The 21,902-nt window shown below is 36.3% G+C and overlaps 1 protein-coding gene across 5 annotated transcripts in view; it reads right to left on the minus strand.

Annotated features, from left to right (window-relative positions):
* DCLK1 (doublecortin like kinase 1) overlaps nt 1-21,902 on the minus strand; it is a 305,559-nt gene that overhangs the window by 197,018 nt on the left and 86,639 nt on the right. The gene's annotated exons all lie outside the window — the stretch shown is intronic.

The following is a 21,902-nucleotide window of genomic DNA, read 5'->3' on the forward strand; positions in this document are numbered from 1 at the left end:
TGGCTCATTTGCAAATGTGTGTGTATACACGCATGTGTATGTTTGTGTGTACAGCTGTGTGCATGTGTGTGTGCACACATATGTGTTCTTCCAGGATTGTTGCTTCTCTCAACAATCCACCATCCTATCATCTGCCATGTTACTGGCAACTAAGTACATGATTTCATTATCTATTGTTTTAAATCCTATAAGATACTAACTGAATAAATTATAAATTCTAAAAGATCCACAGTTCTTAAGAAATCAAAAAAAGGTGCAAATCCAACCCTGAGGAAACCTTTAGCTATATCCGGAGGGGTAGAGGAAGCATCCCCATGACAGACCCCGCTGTAGCTCCTGCTAGCTGGCCCTCTCCTCACTGGTGAGTGTGGTCCAGGGAGCCCTGTGTGCTCTTCTCAACTATCTGCCAAGATTCTCTAAACAATCCAAGTTTTGAAGAGAACATTCTGATGCCAAAGTGATTACAATCAATCTCATATGACTTTGGTGACTTATATAGCTACATTGCCCAGGCTCTGAATGTTCTGGGATTTCCACCTAGGATGGCAGGGAGGAGAAAATGACCTTGAAGACTTTTATTCTGCAACAGACAACTATGAAGAAAGACTTGCTGGACTAGAAAGGGGATGAGAACTGCATTTCCAATTCTGTGTGTGTGTGTGCGTATCTGTCATCCCCCAAATGATTAAGAGTTTAGAGAAACATGGTCTCCACATTGCTGGAGAAATGTAAATTTTAAAAATCCCTGTGGAAAGCAATTTTATAATAGATAACAAGAATGATAAAATTCTATCCAATTTAATTTCTAATAATTTACCAGAAAGAAATATCTGAAGATATACAAAATATTTGCTGTAAGACTAGAGTTCACAGCAAGATTACTTATAAGAATAATAATTTTTTAAAAACTGGAAATAAATTAAATAGGTAACAACAGGGTATTGACAAACTAAATTAAGTTAGATCCATACAAAAATATAAAGCTTATTAAAATTGTTCAAGGATATTGAGTGTTAGCATGAAATACTGCACAATACATTGGTAAGTGAAAAAGTTACAAAACAAGATGAACACTATGATTATGTTCTTAAAGAAGATAAATGATACACTGAAAAGCTGGATGGATATAATACTTTCTGTAAGTAGTTATGATTTTTAAAATTTAATTATCTGCATTTTCTTATGTTTCTATCTTTTTCCAAAATCGAGTACATATTGCTTGTGCAATTAAAGTTTTCTTATTAAAGAACAATGAGTAATCAAATTTTATGTGTTTGTGTTAACTTTATTATAGAATGTTTTATCTGTTCTAAAAAACAGTATCGGCTCCCAATTATTCCTTAATAAAGTTTTAAAAATGATATTAATGGCTCTAAAAAGGAGCGAAGAAACAAGTTTTAATTATGAAAATCATGTGATTGACAATAACGACAAAATAATACATTTCTCCACTGTTATGCCTTAATGTAAGTCCTTTCTTGATTACTGCAAGTGAATCGGTGTCACCTGATCTTTTAAAAAGCACAATCTTTTTCTAAACTGGTTATAATAATTCAACATATGGCCACAAAATTACCCCATTATCTTTGGGCTTCCACAGACAATATGGCTTCTAGAACATTATACGAATAATTTTTAAAAATTACAAAGGCAAAAAAGTTGCACACACTGGTTCTAGAAAACCTGCTCTATGAAAGCAGGAGCTTTTATCGTTCACTGCCGACTCTCCAAAGCCTAAAACAGAACCAGTTATGTAGCAGGGCTCAATAAACAGATGTGGAATAAAAGAGAGGATAAAGCAGGGGAAAGGACAATTAGGAGATGAAGAGAAGAAGATATGCCAGGAAAACCAATAAATTTTATGTTTTCTTGAAGAGAAAATAGAATGTAGAGAGGAACAAAATTGCTGGTAAGTATTAAAATAGTAATAATAACTATTACTTACTGCCTACTGTATTCCAGGGGCTGATTTACTTTATCTGACAGTTACAACGACTCTGTTAAGTATTAATGTCTTTACAGATAAAGAAAACTGTGGCATGGAAATACTGAAAACCAGCATAAAGCTAAAACAAAAAGACAAGTCAACCCGAAGGAACTTAAGTGAAATACCAACACACATGATTCTTTCAATAGAAAAACAATATAAATTTCAAAAGCTACATTTATTTAGAGACACCAAATAAAATAACTTTCATATGTCATAAAACTTTATGCAAGAAGTTTGAATGCTAGCTGATTTTAATAGATTATAATTTAGAAGTGCTGGCTAAGACTAAGCATGTAGAGGGGAAACTGAATATTCTGATAAAGGAGATCTATTCTGAATGTAAAGAATAAGAAATGCACTGTATGCACACACACAAAAAAATCACAAAAAGCAGTTATTACACATTATCCCTCCCTTTTCAGAGGCCAGGACACTGTAAGATTGTGATGATCGTATAAAAGGAAAATTCAATACATAATCTTGCATAATCTTTTAAAGGTCAAAGCCAAAACAATAATAAAACTCTAAAAAGATGACAAAGTGCTCTTATAAGGATATCTGCTAACACTCTGGGCATCCTTTTTAAAATCTTATAAAAGGATGAAAAAAAATGTTCTTCAATGGCAAAGGCTGTAACTGTTACAGGCTAAATTATAGAAAAGAGCAGAAAGGACCTATGGCAACACTTCGGTTGCTGGCAGAGAGAAAGGAAGTTTGGATTACATGGGAAGTTTAGAAAAAACATAGGTAAAGAAAAAGGAAGGAAGCTCAAAGGCAAGCGCACATTCCATGGAGCAGGACCAAGGAGCAGGGAGTCTCAGGACGGCGATGGGGAGGTGGAGAGCATGGCAGGGGCAAGGCAGCTGGACACTTGGTCCAGAGAAATGCCATGGGAACCTCCGGTTTAAACTGGGAAATGGAAAGACCACAAAAGCCACATCTACATGTGAAACTATATCAAATGAAAAAAGTACGATACACTGTACCAGGATGTTACCAAATCTGTATATACATTTACGCTATATTTTAACAATTCATGACTGTCTAGTAAAATCAATTTTGCCTGCTATGCAAAAACCGCTTTGCAGATTCCTAGTTGAAAAGGACACTGGAGGGCAGGGACCCTCGGGAGACGGTGAAAGAAAGCCCATCGCCTGAAAATCAAGACACTTTATATGAAAGAAAAATTACTCCACTGTGTTCTCTGAGAAATCAACTTGCAACCTCTACAGGCAAAGAACCTTCTATCTGAAGTGACCTGGATCAGAAGTAATTGTGGAAAATAAAAGAGTAAGAATTTCAGAGCCAGAAGACCAGGATTTAGTTCACAAAACTAGCTGACCTCAATCAAGTAATTTATAGGCTCTTAGCGTAAGTTTTTCCATCTGCGAAATGGAATAATGATGATACTACAAGAATCAGATAAGATTGTGTGTATTTGAATGAACACATCTCAGTACATTTTTAATTTAAATATTTGTAATTATAAAAATGTCTGAGGTGCTGTTTTCTATGTTTAGACTCCTAACATAATCCTTTTCAACTTTCACAGTGATTTTTATCTCACTTGATGAAGAGTTAGCACAAAGGAATCATGTTTTCCCACTTAGGGAAAGTAAGCATGCCCAAAAAAGACAATGATGCCTGGCGTCCAGCATGGCTCATTTGTCAGTGGTGTGTGGTATGTCAGCCTAGCAAAATCATGGATTGACTGCTCACTGTTCCAGCTGCATCTCAAAGAAATTTCAAATTACTACGTATCATAGACCCTTGGAAACAGACTCCAACACCTGAAATCAGGACTATACAATTCATGAATGCCAAGAGTGCCTTCTTATCAATAAAGGTTAATGGAGGTTTTTATTATTTCACAGGCAGAAGCATCAGCCAGCAAATACAATTTGAGTGTTCTGGAGTATTATTAATGGGTTATCAGGCCATATTCACACACATTTGAAGTTAAGAGTCCCAGTCTTAATTTGCAAAAGCTTTGTCCAAGTTCTCTATGTTCCCAGTAAATTTCTAGCTATCACCCCCTTGGTGAAGCCTTGGACTACCGTGGGGTGTGATGAACACTGCGTACTGGAAGAATCTAAGCTGTCTTAAAGACAAGCAGCAAACGAGGCAGATAAGCTACGTGAAGGGACCTGGAATGTATTCTGCTTGGAAAGGGGATCAAAGAGATCCTTTTTCCTGAAATAATATTTCCTTTAGAATATTTTCAAATCTATACTATTCATGGGCAAAGAAACTCTTGAAGAGAAAAACAAAAGGAAAAAAAAAACATTGAAACTAAATTATAAGCCATTACTCCCCTCAAAGAACTAATGAAATATATTTGTTCTAAATAGCATATATACCCAATTACTGTCAGCACATGAAAAAATTCAGTAAAATAGTTAACTATGTCATATTCGGTGTATTTTTACTGGTCTTTGACTTCTAAGAAGTTAGGAATAACTATTTTGAGTGTCATTTATAAACCCTGAATCATCAAGACTATAAAGGCAATCCTTCATGACTAATTAAAAAATCATTATTTTGTGAAAATCCACAATTATATTTAGATTCCTATGAACTAAAAATATTTTTAATTATTCTTATTTGCAATTCTGATCATTTCCAATCACCTACTACAGGATATTATTTTTAACACAACCACCTCCCCAATATTTTATAGAGTGCTGAAGATCCTATAAACAAAACACGTTTGAAAGAATGAGCAGGTTTCATTTTTGCTCTTTGAAAGACTTCTCAATGCAAAGAAAGCTTATTTTGTGCTCTTATTCAGAAGTATGGTATTTCAGAGAGCAACTATTTTGGGGCATTTACAATTTTAAATTACAGCTGATAAGCTGTTTTTGGGGGGTTTTTTGGTTTTTTTTGTTTGTTTGTTTTTTTGGTCACACATGAAACGTCTGCAACCTAGAGCTGTACACTAATAACCTGTGAATGACTAAAGATCAAAGACCAACACTGATGGCTGTTTCCAGAAAGTTTATTCATAGGAAGAAAGATATCAAAGCCTTCGCAATCTCTCAGGACTGTTGAGGAAAAAAAGAAGCAGGTAAGTCCTGTATAAACTGATCATAATTCTCAATATTTTCACTATCCTGAAAAAAAAATTAGTCTTCTATAAGAACAAGTATTGTTGGAAAAAAAATCAAATTATTCAATATAATAGCACTTTTAGATTATTTATATTTTAAAAACAAAACAGATGTTTAAATTAAACTGCAGACTCATCAGACAGGTCCATTTAAGTAAAACTTATATTTTCATCCTTGTCCCTTCCAGTAACCCACAGAAAAATGTTCCATACGCTATTCTGTGGGTAGCTTCTTCTCATCCTTCAGATCTTAACTCAGACATCACTTCTTCCTACCATAGTCTAATGTCCAATTATTCACTTTCCATTCTCATTCACTCATATTCAGTTCCTCCCTCTCTTTCTCTCTCTCTCCCTCCCTCCCTCCCTCCCCTCTCCCATTCCTCATCCCTCCCTCCTTCCCTCCCTCCATCTCTCTCTCTCTCTCTCTCTCTCTCTCTCTCTCTCTCTCTCTCTCTCTCTCTCTCTCTCTCCACACACACACACATACATTTAAAATTCGATTGTGACTCCTCTATGGGGCAGTGATAATGTTTGTTTTATTCACCAGCTATTGGTGAATTTGTTTATTTAACAGATACTTTTGGTATTTAACAGATACTCGGTACGTTAATGATGGTTAATTATGATGACATCCTCCAAATCTCTTTAGGAATGTGAAGTGCCACCTCTCTCTGCAGTGCGTTTGAAGTCTGTGTTTTCTGAAGGTTTCCAGTTGAGTTGGAGAGTTAATGACTCCCCAAGTATGACTCCTTCCTTACTAACAGGTCTCAGTGCTGAAGGAAGGAAGGAGGAATCATCCAAAGTTCTTTTACACTAAAGCCTCAGTAAATAGCACTTTACTAAATAGAACCTTCAAATTCCACAGCTTTTTAATTTTATTCCCAGTGGTGAATTCCAGTGCCTAGCACAGAGCTTTGGGTTGGACAGAAGGCATTTAATATTTATTATGTTAAACAATCAATATGACCCTAAGTTATTGCAGTTGATGAATTTTAGGTATTCTTCCAACCTAGAGCTTCTATGATTTTACATTCTCAACATGGCCAACAGGGAGCCTGTCACAGATCATTCCCTCATCTAGCTGCCTTTAAAGCAGCCCTCACTCTGTACAAAGCACTGGCATTTACCCTTTAGCCTTCACACCAGTCTGAGGCTTACCTTGGATTTAGCACAATGGTAAAAAGAACTAATGTAAGAAATACCTAGTTTTAAAATCCAGTGAATGTCATGTTGTAATCTTCAGACCCAATATATGGCTCATAGTATTGCTCAATAAATAATTACTGAATAACTTTCCTAAAGGATGACTACAATCTTTAGGTTGAGAAAATTATGAGGAGAGGCATTGAGCTCAAAAAGTATATGAGGAAGCACTTCTGGAATGGCTCTTCCATAAAAATAAATAAATGAACAAACAAAAACAATAACACGAATTATGGTATTTTCTTGTCCTAGTCCCATCCATTTCTCCCCAAGTCAGCTGAAATTATCAAACTTAAGAATAAAAAGATGAAAAATGAAAGATGAAAAAAAAAAATGAACAGAACCTTAGTGACCTGTGAGACATAGCAAGCATGCCAATAGACACTCACAGGAGTCCAAGAAAGAAAGGAGAGAGAGATAGGTACAGAAAGAATATTTGAAGAAATAATGGCTGAAATTTTTCCAAAGTTGATTTTAAAAAATTCGATTGGATATCAAAAAAATTCAATAAATTCCAACTAGGATAAAATTAGGAATTCAACATCTAGACACATCATGTCAAAAGCCACACATAAAGAGAGGCTCTTGAAAGCAATAAGAGAAAAGTGATCTTTTAAATCTAATTTAGGATCAACATCTGACTTCTCCTCAGAAACAATGGACACCAGAAGGCAGTGGCATGGCATATTCAAAGTGCTGGGACAAAAAAAATACAACCGTCAACTAAGAATTCTATATCCAGCAAAACTATCCTTCAAAAAAACCCCAAAAAGAAAAAGAAATAAATAATAATTGAGAGATTCTGTCACTAGCAGTCATGCTCTAAAAGAAATACTAAGGGAGTCCTTTAGGCTAAAATGAAAGGACAGAAGACATTAACTCAAATCCACATAAAGAATTCAGGAGCATTGGCAAAGGGACTAGGTAACAAAGTAAATATAAAAGTATATAAATAAAAGTGACAGTATAAATGCAGTTTTGTTTGTAACACTTTTCTTCTATATGATTCAAAATGCAACTGCACAAAGCAAAAATTATAAAACTTTATGGGCTTAATATTTATAAACCTGTAATTTATATGATAATAATAGCACAAAGGAAGGATGTAAGTAAAGAGCCATATTGAAGCAAAGTTTCTGTGCAGAATTAAAAATAAGTTGGGAGTTATCTCAAACTAGATTTTTAAGTAAAAATAATACTATTATCTTTAAGTTAAAGGTAATATTAATGTATTTCTCAGGGCAGCCACTATAAAAATAACTAAATAACACGGTAAAAGAAACAAGAAAGTCAAAATGCTATTTTGGAAATATTTATTTCAAACAAAAGAAGGCAGTAATGGGCTAATAGAATCAAAATAAAACTTTAAATATATATTTAAAATAGCAAAATGGCAGACATAAAATCTATTTTATCATTAATTACATTAAATATAAGTGAACTAAATACTCCCATCCAAAAGCAGAGACTAGCAGAGTGAATTTAAAAAGCCATGATCCAACTACATGCTGTGTATAAGGGACACATTGAGATCCAGTTTAAAAGTAAAAAGATGAGAAAATATATAAGATGCAAAGAGTCACCAAAAGAGAACTACAGTTGCTACGCTAATATCAGACAAAATAATCCTTAAAAGAAAAATTGTTCTTAAAGTCCCAAAAAGACATTTTATAATAATAAAGAGGTCAATTCACCAAAAAGATATGACAATTATAAACATGTATCCACCTAAGACTATAGTGCAGAACTACATAAATACAAAATAAACAGACTCAAAGGGACAAATAGACAATTTAACAATAATTAGATATTTTAATACCCTACTTTCAATAATGGATAGAACAACTAGGCAGAAAATCAAAAAGAATATGGAAGGCTTGAATACTGTAAAACACCTAGACCTAACAGGCCTATATAATACATTCTACCCTAGAAAAGCAAAATAAACACTCTTCTCAATACGAACATGAAATATTCTTCAGGATAGACTATATTCTAGGTCAAAAAACAATTCTTAATAAGTATACAGAAATTGAAATCATATGAAATATGTTCTCTGATCACACTGAAATAAATTTAGGAATTAAAAAAGAAGAAAATTTGGGAAATTTACAGATATATGAAAATTAAACAATATGTTCCTCAATAACCAATGGAAAAAAGAAATTACAATGGAAATTGGAAAATAGTTTGAGAATAATGAAAATGAAAATACAATGCAAACCTATGCAATAGAACTAAATCAATACTTATGGAAAAAAATCACAGAGGTAAAAGCCGATACTTTAAAAGAAGATCTCCAGTCAATAACCTAATCTTCCACTTAAAGAAAATCGAAAAAAAGAGCAAACTAAACCCAAAGCACAAAGAAGGGAAGAGATAATAAAAATCGGAGAGGACACAAATGAGAGAATTTTTACAAATAGAGCAAATCAATGAAACCAAGTTGATTCTTTGAAAAGATCGACGCAATTGACAAACCTCTAGCTAGACTTACAAAGGAAAAAAGAGACAAGTCTCGAATATTTAAAATTCAGGAAAGAAAGAGAAAGAGAGGCTATCATTTTTTTTTTTTTACCTCACGGAAATAAAAAGTGTCATAAAAGGATACAAAGGACAGTTATATACCAATAACTTATATAAACCTAATAAAGGGTACACATTCCTGGAAAATATACACTACTAAGGAAACAATAAATCTTATTAGACCTATAAGTAAAGAGAATGAGTTAGATATTAAAAGTCTTCCCACAAGGAAATACCAGGACCAGTTAGCTGGCTTCACTAGTGAATTCTATCAAACGTTTAAGAATTAACACCAATGCTACACAAACTCTTTCAAAAAACAGAGGAGAAGAGGATGCTTCCCAGCTCATTTTATGAGGTCAGTATTACCCTGACATCAAAGCAAGACATAGATATCACAAGAAAAGAAAACTAATCTAATATCCCTTATGAAAACAGTAAGTCCTAATTTAACAATGTCAATACATTCTGGGAACTGAGGTGAAACAATGGATAATAAAACCAATTTTACCATACACTAATTGATATAAATGAAAGTTAAGTTTCTACAGGCATCTCATCAATGCTACAATAAAATGACACTGAACTGGAGGCTCAGGTTAGCCAGGACAATTTAACAATAATTAGATACCAAGTAGGTAACAAAAAGATATGAAGGGCATTCAAATTGGAAAGGAAGAAATAAAACGATCTCTATGCATAAATGATATGATTTTGTATACAGAAAATCCAAAATCAAAACTCAATTGTATTTCTCTAAACTAGCTATAAACAATCCAAAAATAAACTTAAGGAAACAATTCCATCTACATTAATATTAAAAAGAATAAAATACTTAGGAATAAACTTTACCAAAGAAGTGTAAGATCTGTACAATGAAAACTATGTAACATCATTGAAAGAAATTTTAAAAGACCAAAATAAGTGTTGATTCATTAAGTGAACATTTAATATTGTTTTGTTAGGGTGGCTGCACTCCCTCAGATTAGCTACAGATTCAACACAATAGCCATCAAGCTCGCACTCCTTCCCTCCCTCCCTCTCTCTCTCTGCAGAAATTTCATATTGATTCTCAAATTCTTATGGAAATGCAGGAAACAAATGCCCAAAACAATATTGGAAAATGAGAATAAAAGTAGAGATACATTCTCAGTTTTAAAACGTACTACAAAGCGACAGCAATCAAGATAGTAAAGTACAGGCATAGGGAGAAACATACAGATCAATGGGACAGAACTGAGAGTCTGGAAATAAGTCCACACATTAATGGTCAACTGATTTTTAATAAAGGTGCTGACTCAATTCAAAGTGGGGGAAGAACAATCTTTTCCACAAATTGTTCTGGGACAACTGGACATCCACATGAAAAAAAATAAAGGTATATTCCCAAGGAAACTGAAAACCTCTGGCCATACAAAAACTGTACATGAATGTTCCTAACAGCATAATTCCTAATAGCCAAAAGGTAGAATCGACCCAAATGTCCATCAAGTGATTAATAAATAAACAAAATGAGGTAAATTTATTCAATGGAATATTATTCGGCCATTAAAAGAAATAACGTACAGATATAGGCTACAACATGAACATGCTGTGAAAATATTATGCTACGTAAAAGAACCTCGAAGGCGACATATTGTATAGTTCCATTTGCATGATAGGTCCAGACGAGGCAAAGGTGTAAGGCATGTTTGGGCCAGGTTAGCACTACAGCATAGCTCATACTAAGGATGATAAAGGGAGTAATATGAGAAAGATGGGTGGGGACAAGCTTTAAACACCATGATTAAGCTTTTAAATGTTTTTAAAAAATCATAACTGGCATGATGGAATATGTGTTTTCAAAAATATCATTCTGCTAGCAATGTGGAGAATGGAGACAACTGTTACAAGTTTAAAATCTGAGTCAGTTTTATGTCCCACATATGGGGATATGAAACTGAAAACAACAAACAAACAAGAAAAATAAACAGAGACTCATGGAAAGGACAACAGTTTAGTGGTTACTAGAGAGAAAGTGGGGGAGAGCAGAGGAAGATATGGGTAAAGGGGGCCAAATACATGGTGACAAAAAGAGAGTCGATTTTGGGTGGTGAACACGCAATGCAATATACAGATAATATATTACTGAATTGTACACTTGAAACCTATGTAGTTCTATTAACCAATGTCACCATAATGCATTTAATAAAAAAAATATGTCAGATATGACTAGAGCTTGAGCTGAGAGGAAGAGGAAAGGAATTAGGAGATACAGTTTTCCTTTTGTAAACTCCTACCAATTCAGTTGGTAAATTTACCAAAATTTAAGCTCACTCACATGAAATTGTCGTGTTACCTATACATCAGTTCACATTACATATCTGATTACAAGTAAAATACGAGGCCTGTTAGGTTGTGCTTGTGTTTTGAGTTTTTCTTTGATGATTTTAATATTGGGCAAGAAATAATGTGCTAGTCTGGCATCGTCCAAGTTGGAAGAAAACCATGTCAGCTCTTCGTTTTTCTTAATATGTGAGGGCAGTGAATCCTGAATGCTGGCCATGCAAAAAAGTCTTCAAGTGCGTCAAGAACTTTACATTAACAAATACTTCCTTCGCGGATAATGCAAAACATGCAAAAACAAATCACAATCCAACCTACACCCAATTCAACAAATCTGAGGCAAAGGAAATTTCACTCTCTACATGAAGGAAATATATTCATTAGAGAAAGCAAGTCTAGTCAATTCTTCCTTAGCAGCTCTACACCACACCTAAGATGTTAACTTTCAAAATGGTGGAGGCATCCTAAAATGAATCATTTACTGTCTGCCATGTAAATGTTTGTTTAAAATGCATTTTATGAGTTTATTAAATGGAGTCAATTCTGCAAGAAATGTAAGCCTCTTCTAATTTTAGCTTTAGGGCTATGGGAAACATTTCAATTCACATTTTACAGTAAGATTCAATTATTTTTGGCAAATAATTTTGTACTGCTTTGGGTGCATCATTTGCTAACAATAAACTAGTTTCCTTGGAAGTAAAATTGCTCAAAATTCAATATGAGCAGGAATATCTTTAGTCAACACCTTCTCAGGTATTGTTATAATGAACTAGGATAATTAACCTGTTAGAAATAATATATTAGCTTATATTATTATGTTAGAGAGAAATATATTTTCTTGCTTCATTGACCTCAAATAAGAGACTTACCTATTCTCAAAATATCAAAATCAAATCTACTTATTAAAAACTTTAAATTCTTTTATTGGTTTTCTCATTTCAAATAGTAGCTAAAATAACAGGGCTAATATCTAAGGTTTCCAATTATTTTCACATCGTGAGATTGTCACTATAACATTATTCTCTGTGATAAGATGAAATGCAATGAAATTGGAAATGCATTGCTAAGACATGACCTCAGAAATATTACAGAGCTTTGGAGGAGGGAATAAATTTTATAGTTTTAACATGTGCCTATTTGGGATGAATGTACCAACTGCTAACTCTCCGAGATAATTGTTGCAGCTCTGGGATCTACACAGAGCAGGTGAGTAAAATATTTAAGGCACCACAAATTTCCACATATGACATACGTATTTCTTTACCTAATACATTAGCTGGGGCAAACAACTACCTATTTCCTGTTGACAACTGTAGCAATATGGATGATATTTGATTTTTAGGTTAATTAAGTTGATGTTTTCAAAGATTTGTTTTTCAGTTTCCAAGTTTTCTTAAACTTTTATGATGTAATTTGCATTTCTTGTGGACTAACCTACTGCCAGTATAAAAAGCAGCTTAGTAGCTCTTTGTAATGAATAAACTCCATGAGATTCAGATTTGATTTCTCTAAAATCACACTGCATGGTGAAATTATTACTTAATGTTTGGTTAAGTTCAAAAGAGATCATTTCCTATGATTCTCCAAACAGCCCCGGCGGCAACTCCGGGTTGGTCTTCTGAAATGCTGCTATGACCGCGTCACTTAGCTGTTCAATGGTTTCGCCCTGCTCCTTCTCAGGTCCTCTAACTGTCCACATTTGTGACCTCTCCAGCTTCCTGTAGGACAGCCTGCTCAGCCTGCTGCACCCACACTGAAGTCCGTTCCCTCTGTTCCCCTTTTCCCCCAGCCCAGGAAACGCTCACCTTCTCTTTCCCCACGTGACACTTACCCCTTCTTCAGTCCTCAGCTCGCAAATCACCTCCCTGACCTCCTAGCCAGGCCATGACTCTAGTCTACATTCTGACGGTGCCAGGTACATTTCTTGCATAACATCAGTCACAATGACAGTTACACATTGAGTTGTGTGGCTATTTAATAGAGGTCTGTTTTCCCCAAATGACTGCTGGTGCCGTGGCTGCAGAGTCTGGTTTGGAACTAAAGAAAGACCAATTAAATGAGAAAAGAAAGATTATTAATTCTGGGCTTGCTGGAGAAAGGGAGTCGGCCGTTGTCACTTGTGTTTCAGCAGAAAGTCAAAGGCAGACTGAGGAATGGAAAAACTTTACAGGAGAAAAAAAGGAAGCTTTTCTCTGATGTGAAAGGTAGCTTTGGAGCTGAATATTTACTTTTAGAGATGTACTTTCCCCTAGATGTAAACAAAGTAAGATACAGTCCCCTAACGGTTAAGTACCAACTTCATTCAGTTTGTTTGAAAGAAAGAGGGAAAAGAAATAAAGCATAAGATTTTTGGTTACCTAGTAACTCTTAAATGTTTGAATATGAAGCATATAGCTTGATGGTATGGTTCAGATGAGTACAGTTTTTTAATTTGATACATAAAATAATAAAAAAAAAATCTAGTGATTGTTTAATACTCCGCCTCAGTCAACATTTGCAAGATTTTGGATGCGTGAAGCCTCCTTTGGCTGTGCTCCATTATTGAGCACCTTTAAGTCAATGAAAGAGATCCTAGCCTCTGTATTTATGGATCTGGGTCAATCCTTTAGTTCAATGGAGGGCTGGCTGTGTTATCTTGGACAAGTTAGAAAATAGAATGAAGCTATCACTAAACACATGAATGCCTAAAAATGTTTTTGGAAATGCAAATTTTATTAGCAACTCTTATTCTTCTGTTGGCCCCCAATATACAATGGAGATAAACTTATAACCAAACTATGGTGGCCCCATAGAGAGCTGGGGCCTCCTGACAGCTTTCTATGTCTCTCATGCTTCTTCTTTTGCTATGGTTATGTCTCAAAATCAGGTTCTTTGAGATAATTGGGATTCTGCCTATATCACAGATAACAGTAATATGCAGTTGTTGTGTTTAGCAGACACTAACACATAACATTAAAAGAGCATTTAATTTACCTTTTAATATTAAATGTTAGAGTCCACTAAATTTAAGGTAATAAAAACACTGATAAAAAAATTTAAGGTAATGGAAAAATATTAGATACACATTCAATAAATATTGCCTGCTTCAGTGCAGGACACTGGGAAATGCAATGGAAAAAGACAGACAGACAGACCGACCCAGGGGCAGACTGACTGACTATATAAGCAAACAATGGTGAAATCATATATAAAAACGGAGCTCTGACCCATGAGCTGCAGCGACCAGCCCAGGACACCACTCCATCTACAATGACCAGCCCAGGCGGCCGGCCTGCTGCACGTGAGACTGGCGAGAAGCCAGTCTGCTGTCTCAGGTAACAATTCTTTCCACCGCTCTTCTCAGATGTTCTACCTACAGCAGAGCGCAGGGCCTGGGGCACCACGCCAGCGAGTGAATGCGTCTTGTTTGTGCATTCATACACTCTTGTCACACCAACCTTCTTATAGCACCTGCTAGCCCCTATTATTTTACACCTCCATGTGTCTGGAGGCACTGTTCCCTTACACTTAAAGAAAAAATATTACTCTGTGTTCTGTAAGTATGACTCGAAAGCCGCAGGACTTATTTGTGATCAGCGTATGAGCACTAACATGCCATGGTCTGTACAAAACGGTCGTCCCTGCACTGTCCCCAATGCCAACGTGACTGCTCAAACCCCATCTCTGGAGTGTGAGGCCTTCCCAGCCCAGCCTTATTTCCTCAAAACCCTAAATAGCAGTGAGTTATCATCCTCTGAATCTGTGTTTAATTTTGGAAAACAGCCAAAATCAAGTTAACAAACAATGTGTGCTATCAAACTGGATAATTCCAGTTATGCTAAAAAATAAAAGTTCAAAAAGAGTAATTTTCTTGTGAGTCTCATGGACTGGTTCCAATGTCAACCAAAGGGAAAAATGAGCTTTGAAAAGATTTTGCTTTTCTATAAGGTGGCTGCAAGAAGCCTGAACTCGGCAGAGGTGATGGTTTCAAAGGGATCTGGGCTCACTTAGGTAACGTATAAATTACATGGATATAAAATACGTATTATGTGTGCATGTCTGCATATGCATGTGTATACTTTATCGAATTCATTTTAAAAGATCAGTACTATGATTTTACTGCTACTAGGCCCTAAATTATTTCCTGGTAAGAAATTTGAGAATACAAGCCGGCTTCTTATTCTTATTAGACAATTAAGACAATTATGACTTGTTAAGTTGTAAAGATGAATTTCGTCACTTTGGTCTCATTGCTAGCGATATAAATAGATGATCATTTAATGGTGGGTGCTGATAACTGGGTAGTGTGAAACTGCATAGCGTAATCGCTTGCTTTCCCCTGCCATCTTTTGTTGTTGAAATTTGTGGTTGTCACCTCGCCTGATACGAAGAACAGCTTTGCACGTGGCCTCTGCACGGTCTAGCTGCTCTTCCCTCTGTCAGAACAGCACCGCCTGCTCCTTGCTCCCCACCTGTTAGATGTGAGGGGTCAGAAGCCAAGGATCAGGCTGGATGTGCAGCCCAACAGGACATCCAGAAGTGGGGAGAACAAAGGGAAGCAGCAGGTCTGGGGGGGGGGGGTAGGTCCCTTCTAAACTACTAATTAATCTTTCTCCCGCTGTTCTGGCTTTTTCAGAACCCTACAGTGGGATGTCAGCTGGAAATCAGGTACTATGTTTCTAAAAGACAGTTTTTCTCTGAAGTTTAAGCATCTACTACAACTTTTATAATTAGAAAGAAGGAAATTTGAAATTCCTATGTGTCTCTCATCACTGCTTTTCTCACCAAAACCCTCCATCGGCTAGGCAGTTTGGAAAGATACAGGCTAAATGGCCTTCAACTTAGCCTGTCATGCTCCTGGCAGAAGGGGTGGGAGGCTGAGGGGAGGGGGATGGGGCCCATTTCCAGTGATCCCCTGAAGCACACCAGGAAAGGAAAGCAGGGTGGGGCCCCTCACAGTTTTGCCCTTCCCCTAAACTCCCCAAATGCTCTTTTGATATATTTTACATTTTGCCTCTTCTCCATTTTCCTGCCTCCCTTGATTGCAAATGCAAGGTGTAAACGGGTGACTAAAACTTCCTTGTAACAAAAACAAACAGAAATGAAACATCCTCTTTTACCTAAGACAGCAGCTGGGGCCCAGTACCACAGAGCGAGTGGATGGATGAGAATTGGGTATTTCCCATAAATGACAGGGTCCACGAGGACACCACACTGCGTGCCAAGCATATTTTGGTTGATGCAGTCACAAACAGCGACTGAAGAGTTCTTTGTTGGCCTACGCTCTTGCTTTTGAAATGTAAACCACTTGAAGATGTTTATACACAGTTTGTATTCAATCTCGAAGCTTTTATGAGTTTGAAATAATGTCTTACTAAAGTTTCACATTAAGTCAGATATGATGACCTCATTTCATTTTGTTATTGCTCTCATATTTTGGCCATCTGGGGAGGAGTGCTGGAAAAAAAGTCAGAAAAAAGGCCTTTCTAGCTATCTCATGTCAAGTCACTAATTGCCTCTAAGCCTTTCTAAAAAATTTAATCTGCAAAGCAGTGATAATCTTTGCTCTGCATTCTTCACTAGGTAATAGGAAGATTAAAATCACCTAATAAATGGGCAGCAGCCTGGTATAGTATAAAGAACATAAGCTTTGGAATCAAACAGTTTAAACTACTTATTAAGCCATTTATTATTGGTGTGACCCTGAGCAAGTAACTTAACTTTTTTGGGGGGAGAGGAAGGCAAGGTGAAGGGGGAGTAATAACCCCTGCCCTATGGAGTTATTGTGAAGTTTTAGAAAGAGCAAGTATATAAAATGCCAACCAGAGAGAACCTATGTGAGTTGGCGTTCAATAACTGTTAGTCTTATTTTAAAATATGAATCTTTCTCAAATATAAAGTATTTTGAACATTTCCTGAAACTAATATAAGCTTAATAAGTAAATGAGCAACTAAGCATCTTTTAAATCTATGTGAGACATCATGGAGCAAGCGGAGTCAGGAGGCGAATGGTTTTGGTCCAGGAATGGCCACCGGCAAACGAGAGAGTTAATTTAAATCCGATTCAAAATGTTATCATTGAAGTCATGAATATAAAATTTTAAAACAAATTAAACTCCATGATAAAAAGAAGTATTATATGTATTATTGAAATTGTAAGGATGAAAAGAAACAAATAGAAGGAAAGATAATAGAAGTTTCTTGGTTGTTTTCATCCAAAATGGAATCAATGGTAGTTAAATAAGAATGTTTAAGCTACTGCCTATTAAAATTAGCATTTTGAGTTTGATTTAAGCATGAATAAGTCTCTTTTTAGCTTTATTGAGGTATAACTAATATAGAAAATATTAAACACATTTAATGTATGCATCTTGATGAGGTTGGACCTGTGCTTCTAATTACCATCACCACAACCAAGGTACCAAACATATCTTCATATACACATAAATATGAGTAACTCCAGCACAATACACTTTTCTGTACCTTTGTTTTTAATTCTGAAATAACCAAAGTCAGTTCTCTTCAATTCATCCATTTTTCTCTGAGATGCTCTCCTGGAAGTAGGCTTTCGATGTTAAATACCAAGCGCAAGTATTTGAGCCTTGGATCTGCACACTTCTTTGAATTGTAAAATTGGCCTGATGATCAATTCTATTCCCTAAATTTTGAAAGGTGCCATGACACCCATCGCACATAAGATTGAGCAAGAACACGAAATGAGTTTAATGTGGATTTTATCCAACCAAGTCCTCTCTCTTCGGTATGTTGGTAAACTGGCTCTGCGGGGAGGGGAGCAATCCTCTGCCAATTTCCAAAGTGTAAATACCACACCGCGGCTGATGTCAAGCTGTCCACATAATGACCAGCTCACAAAATTTCTGTGTCTTTACTGTGAGCCAGGGAGAATGAGTCCCAGCACACTGCTGCCACTTACCTTTTGAAATAAAAGGTTTTAGTTAATGAGGTGCCAGTTCAGGAAGAAGGAGAGAGAAGGAGCCAGTTAGCAAAAAAGGCTCAACACGCAGGGAACATCGCAAGTACACCGTGTGTTTACCTGGGCATCGAATCACTGCAGCTTCATCTTTGCTGAAACCCTCTCTCTATTTGACCATCAGCAACATGTCAAGGGGCAGTGCAAAACTCTGCCATCTTCAACCATGCTGCCCACCACGGCAAGCTGCCCCCCATCTCGGTCTCCTTGTCCATTACTGTATCTCTTTTGTTCTTTCCCCGTCCACCTGGTCCACATGTCCATCTTTGCTTTCTCTTTCGCTCTCGCTCGCTCGCTCACGCACTCTCTCTCTCTCTCTGTTTCTGTCCTCTTCCTTTCCCTCTTTCTGCCCATGTACCCCCAAATATTCGCCCCTCAATTCTTTTCTATAACATCTACTTGACAATGTTTATTGTCATATTTTGAGTCATCTTTTGGGTCTTTCTTGGCTTCTCAAGATTGAAAATGTAACTACTAACAGAAACCTAAGTCTTATTACCACACAAGAAACACCTGATAACTAGTTTCTCTCATATCCTGTTCTATACCAGCATTTTTCATTGACATGGCTATTGAGTAGTATTGGGGGCTCCAAATAATTTAAAGCTTAAATCCATTTACCTAATATTCAGTCTGTGTCTTTATCATTTTGTTGCAAAGAGAAATTGGGTTGTTACCTACACCACTGACTATTTTTATGTATCCTTTTAATTCCTAGAAAAGCTGTGGTCAGTTATAGTCAATACGGATTTTAGGGCAGTTTGAGTTATGTGCCACATAATGGTGGTATAGAGATAATATTTCTCTTCTCTCTTCTTGGCCACATGCTGACACTTTTAAAGATAATAATATTACCCAAATAGATGCTATTTCCATGGATACGATATGTTGTTTCTTGGAATTCTTGAATGGCAAATCTAATAACATCATGATTTTCTACATAACACTCTACCACCATCTGCTACAGGTTTTAATAATAATGATTGCTTATGTTTTTATGTGCTTTAGAATGTTTGTGTGTATATGTTAACGTGTGTATGGAATATTTCACTCACGTGTTAAGCTATCCAATTTCATACACATTAAACACTATGTACTATAGAGAAAATCATAATTTCAATTATAAATTATAAGTTACATGTTATATCAGATGTGTAAATTATAATATTATAATTTTATTTCCATTTTGAATGTCATTTTTGGTAAGACCACTTAAGAAAGTAAAAAAGGATAACCCTACTCTTGAACTTCCAGTGTTGCTGAGGAATTACGGCTTCTGCTTATGAAAAAACAAAAGAACTGAAATATATGCCAAAAGTACAAAATTGTGTACCACAGATACATAAAGAGTTTTCCGAGAGAGCAACCTGTAGCCTGAAGTGACAGAGAAAGCAAGCTCTCGTGGAGACACAAAGTCTCTGGCAGGCAGCCGACAGTGTCATTTAGTTTTACTGTCATTTAATTTACTGAATCTGAGAGAATGATGGGGAGGCAGGAGGATAACATCATCATCTTACAAAGGAGGAAGCCAGGACCCAGAAAAGCTCGGTGGCTTGTCCGGAGTCACCTTGCTAAGCTGGCTCTTAGTGACACACGGGGCCCAGAGGGGCCAAGGAGGCGGGCAGCATGACATGGCCATGGGTCGATCCACACCCCTCCAGCCTTGTCCCAGGGCCACGGGATGGCTGAGTCTCCCCAAAGTATTTGCTAAGTCGTTAAAGGAATTCAGGCCTCCCTGTCACGAGGCAGAGAATTCCAACAGCCAGACACAGTGGCAGGGGCCACAGAGCCATTGAGGAAGAAAAGCAAGAAATGAAACGCTGAGGGCCGTGGGACAGAGCTTTCTGGAGGGTCAAGATCCGAAAGAACCGTGGCATTTCCCGGCGTCATTTTTCCTTTAATGAAACACAGTTCCTCAGAGGCTTTTCCAGGACGCCTTCCTCAGCAACTTACATACAGCCGATCTTTTAGAAGCCTTCTGTCTGGTGACACTCCTCAGGTGGATCCTGACATGTTTTCCATAAACACCAGCATGAAAATAGCTGACAATTACTTACTTTTTACTATGCAGTATGAGAAGTACAGTACAAAGCCACCTTATTTAATACTAAAAACAACTCTGCGCGTTGAAGTCTATTTTTCCTCTTTATTCTGCAGGCGAGGACACCGAGGGGTGGAGAACTTAAGGGAGACATGCCCAGGCTGACACAGCTGGGAGTCCCTCTGACTCCAGAGCCAGGCATCTCAGTCACCATTTCAGAAAGGAATTCCCTGTGGGCAGAACTATGTCTAACATCTTCCAACTCACATCACCACATTCTGTGAAGGGAGAAAGTAATTTACATGACGTAGCAGTCATGTCATTATTCAAGGTGCCGCCTACGGAGAGCCCTTTCAGATATGCGACTGGCTTCTGATCTTTTGCTGTTCTAGAAAATGCAGTTTTCAACTTTAAAAGTGACTTAATTTAAAAAGGTATAAATATCTCACTTCAGGTAATGAATGGCTAGAGAATTTGATGTAGAAACGCAGAGAACCTCAAAAACAGATAAGGCTTTAAAAGAAAACTCCAGAAATAACTCTTGGCCAACCACGTATTTCTGGAGTGTGAAACTGCAACGCATTGCCAGATCTTCTAACGAAATCTGTGAAAATCAAAGGACATAATCTGGTAAAATTCCTTCTGCCTTTAGAGCTATACTTGGCTGCAGACAATTCTGGCTGAAATGTTTCACTCTTCCAAAAGGCAGCAGCTGGCCCTCTGGTATAAAAAGCAATTGGTGAATAAAATTCACACTCTTTCAAAATGTGTGAACATCGGTGATTTTTTTTTTCCCCAGCACCACTTTCTTTTAAAGCAAAACCAGTGAGGCAAACAGTATCTTTTAAAAATTCCCTTTTAATTTAAATTTTTGTTGATTTTCTTGGTTTATGGTGTTGCATAGTTAAGGTTAGCATGTATGCGTGTATGCACACATGTACATTCCTCTTCCAGCTTTAAAACAAGCTACAAGGCCAAAAATGATCTTTGATTCAGTTAAACGAAGACCTAATTTTATATCACAAAATCCTGAAGGTATGACTGAGAGCCATAAACATATTCCTACATAAAGTGAATCGTTTACTAGTAAATGTTTCTAAACTCCTGTCTAATCATGCATATATTATTTGCCATAAATTTAAAATTGAGATGGAATTACTAAGTACCAAATATTTATATGACGTAGTAACTTTTCTTTAAGTTTATCCTATCAATTAGATTCAGGTACCAAAGTTATTTTGATAAAACTAGAGACTCCTCCTAACTCCTCAGCTTGGCAAAATGACAAAATTTAAATCACTTTGTTATTGTACCAACAGTATTTTCAAAAGGGTGAATATCTAGAAGGGATTTCCATGTATTGGAACTTTGGAATTTTCTAGAGAGATTTCCCTAATAATCTTTAACAGCTTTTTCTAGTTTTAAATGAAAGGAGTCTCACACGTAAACTAAACATGTCTATCTATTGCTTATTAGTTTGATTTTTGTTGGGAGCATTCCATCACCTATCTTTAGGGAAAAAAAAAACAACTTCATTTTCAGAACAGTTTTAGATCTACAGAAAATAATGCAAACCTAGAACAGAGTTCCTATAAACCCCACTCTCAGTTCCCTGTTATTAATATCTTCTATTAGTATTAGTATTGTTTTGCATTAGTGTTACAATGAATGAGCCAAAATTTTTAACTAAAGTCTACATATTCAGATCGCTTTAGTTTTTACCTTATTTACTTTT

The sequence above is a fragment of the Rousettus aegyptiacus genome, unplaced genomic scaffold (assembly GCF_014176215.1).
Source record: "Rousettus aegyptiacus isolate mRouAeg1 unplaced genomic scaffold, mRouAeg1.p scaffold_m13_p_11, whole genome shotgun sequence".
Taxonomy (NCBI): Eukaryota; Metazoa; Chordata; class Mammalia; order Chiroptera; family Pteropodidae; genus Rousettus; species Rousettus aegyptiacus.